Genomic DNA, 10,186 nt, shown 5'->3' with positions numbered 1-10,186 from the left:
ATAGCCATACTCATAATGTCTATGTCTACTCTTGTAGCCATCCTGGCAAAATTAAGAAAAAATTGCAACAGAGACATATGGCCTACAAAGCATAAAATATTTACTACCTAGTCCCTTACAGAAAAAGTTTATTGACTCCTGTTCTAGAGTATAATTAGCTGTCCCCACCTCCAAATAAAAGCAGCAAGAATAAAATAACTTGGAGAAACTACTGAATAACATGTATAACCATAAGCAAATGAATCATAAGGAAAACCATAAATTGTCAAGGGTGATATTTATAAAAAGTTAAGTCGGTGCTATGTGGCCTTGCTGGGAATCTTAGTTGTTCCCAACACACATACTCTTAGCTGTTCTCATTAGGGTGAGTTGAGTGTTGGGGTTTTTTTTCTTTTCTTTTTTTTTTTTTGTTCTTATATTTTTGGTTATTATACTAATGAATATGCTTTTGATTTAAGAAACAGAAAAGAGAACCGAATGTATTTTAAATAATAGGAAAATTGTATTACCTTTCATTAAAATGTGAGAAACAAGGGCACTCCAGAGTTGACTAGTTCAAAGGCTCAAAAATGTAATCAAGGAGCCAGGTTCTTTCCACTTTTCTGTTCTGCTGTCCTCAGTTTATTCTCAGGTACACCCCCTCATGTTCTCAACACAGCTGCCATAGCTCACTGCAACCTAAGGTTGGAAGAGGGGAAGAGGCATGTCCCTTCTGCCTGTGCCACTGTAAGGGTAATGTGAACTCTTGCAGAAGTTCCCTGACAGACTCCCTTCCTCAGTTGCTTCACAATCTTATGCTAGCCTTGATGAGAAGAGAATACCATGACCAGGATTCATCCTTGGAGTAGGGAAAAGCCCTGTGTTTCTGAAGCACACGTCATCTAATATGTGAACCAAATGGGACTTTACTAGGAAGATGTAGGGGAATAAATACTGGGAGGCAACAAGTATGTCTGTCACAGCCACAGTTTGGGTGTCTGTGGGCTTTCACCAGACAACAAATCTGCCAACATCTTGATCTGGATTTCCCAGCCTCCAGAACTATGAGAAATGAAGTTCTGTTGTTTATAAGCTACCATGTCTATGGGACTTTGTTATAGAAGCCCAAATTGACTAAGACGCCATTCAGTATTGCTCTCCATCTGAGTCTTAATGTACTTTTGAATGCTGACTTTCCTTTCTTAGGTGACATAACTCAGTAGTAGTCATCTCAACTTGTGGGTGGAAATAAAACACTTACATCATCCTGATTCACATAGAATTTCAAATCTACCCAGAGTCAACATGCCCCATCTTTTTAGGAATAGGAGGAAAAGTCTGAGAAAGGTATCTTTGATTGAAATTGAGGAAAGAGGTCAGTATTATCAATGAGAAGGCTTCTAGGACAGTGAAGTCAGAGGGGTGGTATGCTATAGGAGGGCAGTCTGGGAGCTGAATACAAACATGGGAGAGGCATCTGGGGCAAAGGGCATCAGAACTAGAAATGTGGAGTAATGGTAATGCCTCTCCCTTAGACTCAGTTGTCACTCTAACCTGAATTGGAAATCCTAGGGGATTAGAATTTTTAAGATGGAATCTACTAGAGGCGCTTGGGTGACTCAACTGGTTAAGCATCCAACTCTTGATTTTAACTCAGACCATGATCTCAGGGTCATGGGTCATGAGATAGAGCCCCATGTCAGTCTCTGGACTGGGTATGGAGCCTGCTTAAGACTCTCCCTCTGTCCCTCCCCACCGGCTTATACACGCGTGCTCTCTTGCTCACTTTCTCTCCAAAAGGAAAAAAAAAAAAAAATGAAGGCTATTAAATTCCTCAGACTAGTCCAGAAGAAGACTGTCCCAGCCAGAGTTAACCCTAGCAGAGTTAACCTCTGGGACATATCACTTTTTGCTTGCTTCTTACTAGAGGTCCATTGTCCCCGCAATAATAGCTAGAGTTTTGCAGAGCGTTGTGGGACATTGGGCCTGCCACTCCCACAGTTAGACCTCTTTTCTGTCTGAATTATCTGTGATGTTCTCCCTAGAGCCAGAAGGTCCTAACAGCCTTTTTCAGACTTTTGAGAACCTTCTCTGAAATTTCTTTTGCATCCATCTGCCCTGAGTGCATTTGATTGATAACCTGAGTACCATCTGGATCTTGATTAACTACTCTCAGAGCGCCAGGGACCTTTCAGGAATGGGGGTATGGGGTGGGGGGCAGGATAAATTCTGAGTATGACAAGGAGGAGTTAGAAAGAAGTGCCACCATTACTGCTCCCTGATGTTAAATAAATAACACTGGGATGATGACGCTCTTGATGAGCCAGTGGAAGTATGAATGCTAAGAGGGGAAGTGGGAATTAACAAGAAGGATGCTTGATAGCTCAATTACTTTCCCTTCAAAATCCTTTTAGTTTTTGGTTTGATTAGAGAAGAATTTTTGCTTCAAATCCATACACCTATAATAAAACTATACCCAGAATGCTTTTTAAAGAATGTTTTATTAATTCATATCCCTATTCTCTTGAGAAAGGAGATATAAAATCCAACTGCATAGCATGAATAATTATTAGAAATAAAGGGGAAAAAAGATAACATAAAGCAGAGCCAGGAACATGACTATAAGAGCACACCATAAGCACTAGGCATGATTCAGCTGCAAACCCAACTCTGGGCTTACCAGCAACCAACACAAAGTGGTGAGTGCCCCTAATTATACAGTTCACTTAGCCGATAAGATAAAGACTCCAGTGGCCTAAAATAAGTAAATCATTTTTGGTACTAAGACCAGACAGATGCTTTAGAGAGTCCCCTGTAATGGGACAGTGTGAAATGCTGAACAACATGGTCAACCGTAGCTTTACAGGAGATCCAATGATAAACTCTTTCTAATTGCAACTTTCATTATAGCAAATTCTACTCAGGGCAATGGTGGGTGGGCTGTGATTTCTTTGAAATGTCAGTGCGTGTTCATAACTTTGGAAAGCCAGAAACATACTGCCAATTTAAGACATTTCAATGTTTCAGTGAGGAAAAAAAAAAAAAACCCTAAGGATCCATCTTCTAGAAGAAAAATGAATTTCTGTCTTCAGAAGCCCTCATATCACTGCTCCCCACCCCCCCACACACACACTTTTCTCTAAGTTTGCATTCCATGGTTTGGCTGAATGAAGGAAAGATTATACTATAATAACTGTTTTTAAAATTAAAAAGAAGCCACCAGTTAAGGAAACCAGGCAATAAATTATAGTGAAAAATGATTCACTCTTATATAATAGTAAATAGATTTTGTGGGTTCTGGAGCTTATACAATTTTGGTCACTCTCTTTAAGGAAAATAATACAAAATTATGAATGTAAAAATTGTATAAAAATAAATATACCCAAAAAGAAAATAAGTCACAACAAATTATTGGTGCTATGGAGATTTGAGTCCTTTCCTTCTGAGATTAGGTAATTTACCAGAAATGCTTACAAAGAAAAGCTTCCTGATTACAACCTGCCTTCCCCCTCCCACCAGTGATGAGCTCCCAGCACTGGCAGGGGCCTGGGCAAGTGAGAGGCCCTGCAGCTTAACCTTCATTAATTCATGGCTTTACAAAGAAACCTTCTGAGTTCCCGTCACTAAGTCTACCAGCTTTTCCTAGAAGAGGAAGCTTCTCTCTTCCTCTGATAATGCAAACTTTGAACTATTATTGACAAGACCCCGAAGAAATCAATGTCTTTATTTCTTTGAAAATGACTCCCTATCCATCTGGAAGAAATAATAGCTCCTTGTTTTGCTCTTTTTAAAGTGATCATTTGCCCTTATTCACATGTCAGGTTCTAAAAACGGCTCTCATGCAAGAGAATTTCCAGAGAAGTGTTTGGGACCGATAAGGCGGAATGTGGGATCTGCTCTCCTCTGTGAGGCAAACAGCAAGAAGTTGGGAAAGTCTGATGTTTCTGAGTGTATTTTCTGTACATCTTGTCCTCTATTCAAATCAATTTTACTTGTATTTCTTGTATGAAGAGCGGTAATCAAGCTGCCACCAAAGAGCTGTGAAAATATTGACTTCAGCTTTGTTCCTGATGAATTTCAAAGTGGAAAAGCCAGATGGGAAAACAATTGCCAATCTAAAAAAGTAAAATCTACTTCTAGAAAAATATTGCCAATGACTCAGAAAAATTAGAATTTAAAAATGAAACCTCAAGGACACAGGTTTTGCTGAGATTGTTTTCTCTTTGCTTCTGGTACTTTTACTCTGGAATTTAAGCTGTGTTAGCACAGTAGCTACACAATAGACTTCCGGTGGTGAGAAGATAGAGTCATAGGTTGAGTTTAACTGAAGGGAGGCAAGGCCCTCTAATGATTAATACAAAACACAAAGTGGTCAGATTACTGGGTATTTACCCTAAAGGTAGAAATGTAGTGATCCAAAGGGGCATGTGCACCCGAATGTTTATAGCAGCAATGTCCACAATAGCCAAACTATGGAAAGAACCTAGATGTCCATCAACAGATGAATGGGTAAAGAAGATGTGGTACATATATACAATGGAATACTATGCAGCCATCAAAAGAAATGAAATCTTGCCATCTGCAACAACGTGGATGGAACTAGGCGGTATTATGCTGAGCGAAATAAGTCAATCAGAGAAAGACAATTATCATATGATCTCCCTGATATGAGGAATTTGAGAGGCAATGGGAGGGCTTGGGGGTAGGGAAGGAAAAAATGAAACAAGATGGGATTGGGAGGGAGGCAAACCATAAGAGACTCTTAATCTCACAAAACAAACTGAAGGTTGCCAGGGGAGGTGGGGGAGGGAAGATTGGCTGGATTATGGATACTGGGGAGGGTATGTGCTATGGTGAGTGCCATTAAGTATGTAAACCTGGCAATACACAGACCTGTATCCCTGGGGCTAATAATACGATATATGTTAATAAAAAATTAAAAATTAAAAAAAAATTTTAAATAAAGTGGTCAGATTTTTAAGAACTCAACAAATGGTTTAACACATGAAGATTCCTTTACGTGCCTGCAACAGTGCCTCAGAGTCACTGAGCCACTGGCAGTGGCTGAACATCAGTGATTCCCTCCAGGTCCCTGGAAAGTGGCGTGTGATGGGAAACCAGGTGAGTGTCAGTGCACAGAGGGAGGCCAGGCTCTGAGCCAGGCCTGGAAAGCAAAGCCAGGGCTTCTCAGAACTCATTATTCAACCTTCTGACCCAGGGGACTCTGGAGAAATCAGGGAAACCTTTTAGAATTGACACCCTTATTTAGAAGGCTGTAAAGCTGCCAATGAGACCCTACCAAGCTGACCCATAGGATCAAAGCATGTAGGAAAGGAATGGGAGATGATGCAGAAGAAGGAAAAAAAGGCAGTAAAGGAAAGTAAATGTCAGTTCAAGCCTAAAGTATGGAGAAGAAACACTGACAGCTCTGAAGCATTTGACTATAGTGAACTCTCAGTAACTCAGAATAGTGTCAAAAGGGATCTGAGGTGCATAAAAACATAAACTATGTGTTAATTTTTAAAGTAAATGTAAATTTATTATTTTAAGGCATATTCCTTAATAGTTAAAGAGCTGAGGAAGCAAGTAGAAAACCTCCTGGGGGTATTGTTTTTTTTTTTTTTTTTTTAATTCCCATCCCTTGGGATACACCAAGGCTTCTAGTTCTCTTGTTCCACCACATTCTACCTAATTGTTTTCTTAAAGATTCTATTTATTTATTTGACAGAGAGATCACAAGTAGGCAGAGAGGCAGGCAGAGAGAGAGAGGAGGAAGCAGGCTCCCTGCTGAGCAGAGAGCCCCACGCAGGGCTCCATCCCAGGACCCTGGGATCCTGACCTGAGCCAAAGGCAGAGGCCTTAACCCCACTTAACCCCAGGCGCCCCTCCTGGGGGTGTTTAAATGCTCATGGATGGCGTCGGGCAGGGGTAGTATAATTGAGTCAATTAAGTGTTATAAAATAGATGCTAAAATTACTTTAAGTACTTGAACACGGTTTGTTTCCTTCAGAAGACTGATCGTAATTTCAGCATTTGTTTTGCATAATACTGCTCTGATGGAGTCTGTCTCTTGAGCTTATTCTGCACTCTCTTTTTTGCAGGTGATAAAGAATGTGGTCTCATCCTGTGCGGAACATGTTAGTATATTGCAGCAATCATCACGTAACGCTGCTTCCCATTTTGTATTTACTCCATACCAGGCTCTGTACTGATCTCTTTCTGCATATGCTTTTTGGGATTTTGTGTGTGTGTGTGTGAATTAATAATCTCCACACACTAAAACATTTAAAAGAAACTGAAGTGCACAGAGTGAGATGTTCATAGAGTAAGTCTTCCATTCTTTTTCCCTAAACATTCTGCCCAGAGTCAGTCAGCTCATGCGCCCCCACTGTTTGCCTTCCAAGAGAGTGTGCTGAGCATTTAGGATACATTACCACTTTTAGTCCTCACTACAACACTACAAGGCAACTACTATTATTAACAGATGAGGAAGCTGTGGCACAGGGCGTACTTGCCCTAGATCATAAGAAAATAGGAGAACTGGGATCAGAACTCACATCCGCTTTATCACGGCTGCACTTCCTTCCCATTATCCTTACTCCAGATGGCCTCAAAGCCTGGGCTCTACCTTCTCCCCCATCTGCTTGTCCAAATCCCACCCATCCTCCAGGGCCTCCAACTCAGAATAATCCTACTAGCAGTTCCTGAGTGCTTACTGTGAGCCAGGCTTTTGTATACTCGATCTTTAATCCTCACAAACGTTCTGTGAGGAACCTGCTATTATGGTCCTCATTAACAGAAGTGAAACTGAGACTTCGAAAGCCCCACAGATAGTAAGTGCCAGAGGCAACACTCAACCAGGACAGCCTCATCTGAGGTCCTTGCCCTGCAGCTACGACACACTGGCATCGCAAAGTCCCCCCAGAGCCCCAGCCTGCAGTGACTTCACTCCTCTGGGGACAGCCTTAGCCCTTCCTGTCACAAACCAAGATGGCATCTGCTTGCAAGTCGTCCTCTCTTGTTCTCAGGCAACTCAGCATTCTAGGTTTTTCTCTTCCAACTTTGCTGTCACTCTCAGAGTGCAAAGACTATTTTTAATTCTGGATCGTAATATTTAGGAAATGCTTGGCAAACATTAAGTGTGTAATAAACAATTGGTTTATTATTTTTAAAAAAATGTTTTAGTGCCACGTGAGCGGTTGTAGAAATCCCAGTGAGACTTTTCGAAGCAGAACAAGAAACTGGACTCATGAAAATCGAACTCTTCAAATCTCTGTCTGGAATTATGTCATCAGCATACTTAACTTCTGGAAAATCAACTCTATGTGCACTAGGGAAAAATGAGAGCAGGAAAAGGGTGGCTAACCAGTAGGTGATTTTGCCCACCACTGTTCTCCTGGTGCTCCAGCCTCAGTGTGGGCACACCCCCAGATGGCCTGACACTTTCAGTAAAGCAGGGAACCTGCATGGCTCTCCTTATAGCTGCCGGCACAGCCACATGAAGCCCCCGAGCCCATAAAATATGCTGAGGAAAGTCTTTGGTCTTGGCGCTCGGAAGCTTCATTTGGGTAGCAGCACCCACTGGCCACCATTTTTGAATGAAATTAAAACTCTCTCCTCCTAACTTCCATAAACTCAATAGCGTCTCAAATTCACCTCTGTTTCCTAAGTGATATAAAGTCCAACATACCACTCCGACCCACTTGTCCCAGGCAGATGATCTATCTCAAGGCAGTAAAAGAAGATTCACAGCGGCTGCTCCTGCTGGGACAGGGTGGTGGAAGGTAGGGGGCATGGAAAGAAGTACAAGAAAAAAGACATTTCCATTGATTTGACTAAGAAATAGGAGGGATTTGGGCCATCCTCTCTGCCGTAATGTCTACAGGGAATTGTCCTGGCTGAGCCACTCCAGCAAATCAGCCAGGAAGAGCAGAATCTCTTTTTCATTTCAGAGAGAAAGAGGCGGGCAGCTTGGAGCAGGGAGAGAAGGGAGTTGGTGGGAAGTTTTGGGCCAAGAGCAGTCAGAAACAGAAATGTGAAAATTGCAGGCACAGAGAGGATTCCTAAAAGTGTTGACCCCTCTCTAGGCAAAGAGAGAAGTGGAGAAGTAGTCATGAGAGCAGTGGGTGTGAGCTGGGAATCCTGAGGGTATGGTCTACTCCAGTCTGATATGAGTATCTGTTGACTTTGGCTCATCAGATTTCCGTTTGTGTAGAGAGAGAGAGAGAGAGAGAGAGAGAGAGAGAGTGTGTGTGTGTGTGTGTTTTCAACAAGGAGACAGCTCTCCAACAGCTACATTTCTAGTGCTGCAGTAGGTCCCATTTCATTCTTCCCAAATATAGTTGATAGGTATTAAAGGGGAGAAAAGAGACAGCTCTGTACTTTCATACAAAATTCTTCATTTAAGGGTCAGTTAAACCTTTTTTTTTTTTAAGATTTTATTTATTTATTTGACAGAGAGAGATCACAAGTAGGCAGAGAGACAGGCAGAGAGAGAGAGAGGGGGAAGCAGGCTCCCTGTTGAGCAGAGAGCCCGATGCAGGACTCAATCCCAGGATGCTGAGATCATGACCCGAGCCGAAGGCAGAGGCTTAACCCACTGAGCCATCCAGGAGCCCCAGTTAAAACTTTTTTATTGTTTGGTTCTCCCTCTATACTCTGTTTCCTGTTTTCCCATTTGGCAGTGGTACTCTCCTCCTTGCCCCTCTGTGCCCCACCACCCTCCAGTCTCTTTCTCTACTTTCATTTCAGAGGCTGACAAAATCAGAACGTTATTTAGTTTTGAAATAGTCACTGCAGAAATTTATGAAATCTTTTTATCTAAAGGTTTTACCAAGGAAAGGTCTGAGTCTTTCTTCTTTTGTGACAGTTGAGGGAGCCCATGTGTCTTGGGGGAGGGCCTGGTGCTGGTGACAGAGCAGGTGGCCTCTCAAGGACCCCTCCCCCTGGTATAGAAACACCTGATCCCCAGAGTAGGGGCAGAGAGTGAAAATGGGAAAAGCTTCTCTGCTTCTTCCTCGAGATCCAGCGGGAGGCCCAGCCATTTTGGCAAATAATGGTGGCTCACTGCCGCCACTTTATTAAGTGACTGATTTGGAAAGCAGATTGCTGAGAATGTCAAAGCAAAGCAGAACCTTGAAAACTGCTTTTAGGTGAGGGCCCTCCTGATGCACACTCCGGGGTTCTGGGGTGCCTGCGCATGCAGGGGTATCTGAAGTATTTTCTCATCAGCTGTGTGGGGTGGACAGACCCTTCTCGCATAAAGCTACACTGGGAAGTGAGGACTGGGGGGTCTGAGGCAGCTTCAGTTTTCTGAGACTATATTATGAAAGCAACTAAGTAACAAGAAACAATCACTTGGGCTATAAAGCAGGTTAGTGCTTTATTTAAGCCAGTGAAGACAGAAATAGTCTAACAAATCATAAAAAAGAAACCTGAGAGAGAAGGGGGGTGGGGGGAGGACAAGTGTGCATCTTCGAGTTCTAAATACACTGCCCTGTTTGGCTGTGCCGGTCTAAGAGCAGCCTGCGCTGGTCCTTTCTGACTTCCACCTCTAGGTTCTTTGTTCCTTCCCCTTGGCCTCTGCTTCCTGAGGTCAGCCCCACTTCTTCCATAAGCCTTTCCTCGGGCCACCAGATGCTCCCAGGCTTCAGGAAACACTCCTTCATCTGTCCTTCCCAAATGTTCCGGTGACTGGAGGCCCTCTAAGCTCACCATGACACTGATGATCTGAGGTGCCCAGAACTCATCAATAGCCATGACAGTCACCCTGCTGCTCAGGGAGCTCGGCTAAGGCCTGCCCTGGGCCTATAGTTCGTGGCTGGGGGGTTAAGACCAACCTTTTAAAGGAAGGAAAGTGAATGACTGAATGACAAAGTTTGATTTGTCATGTTTTCTACTTATAAGTGAAACCACATTCGGGAAAAATGGGTGACCATAAAGTTGACATCCATCTATCTGTATTTTTCATCAGTCTTCTGTGGGGGAATTTTTCTTCTACTTCTTAGGAGAAAATAAAAGCCACTGGAGAGAAACGCCCTCAAATTCTTGCCACATTCCTTTCTTCCACCCATCCTTTCATGGGCTCCCTCCATTCTAGTTGAAGAGATTGCTTGCTCATTGCCACACTCAATGCTAATGCTATTTCCCTTTCAGCCTGATGGGCTTTGCTCTGTTCTAGTCCCTTCTCCTTCCTGCTGCCTCTTTT

This window comes from Mustela putorius, unplaced genomic scaffold (genome assembly GCF_011764305.1).
Source record: "Mustela putorius furo isolate JIRA1106 unplaced genomic scaffold, ASM1176430v1.1 tig00000145_pilon_pilon_pilon, whole genome shotgun sequence".
NCBI classification, from domain to species: Eukaryota; Metazoa; Chordata; class Mammalia; order Carnivora; family Mustelidae; genus Mustela; species Mustela putorius.
This window is presented reverse-complemented; position numbering follows the sequence as displayed.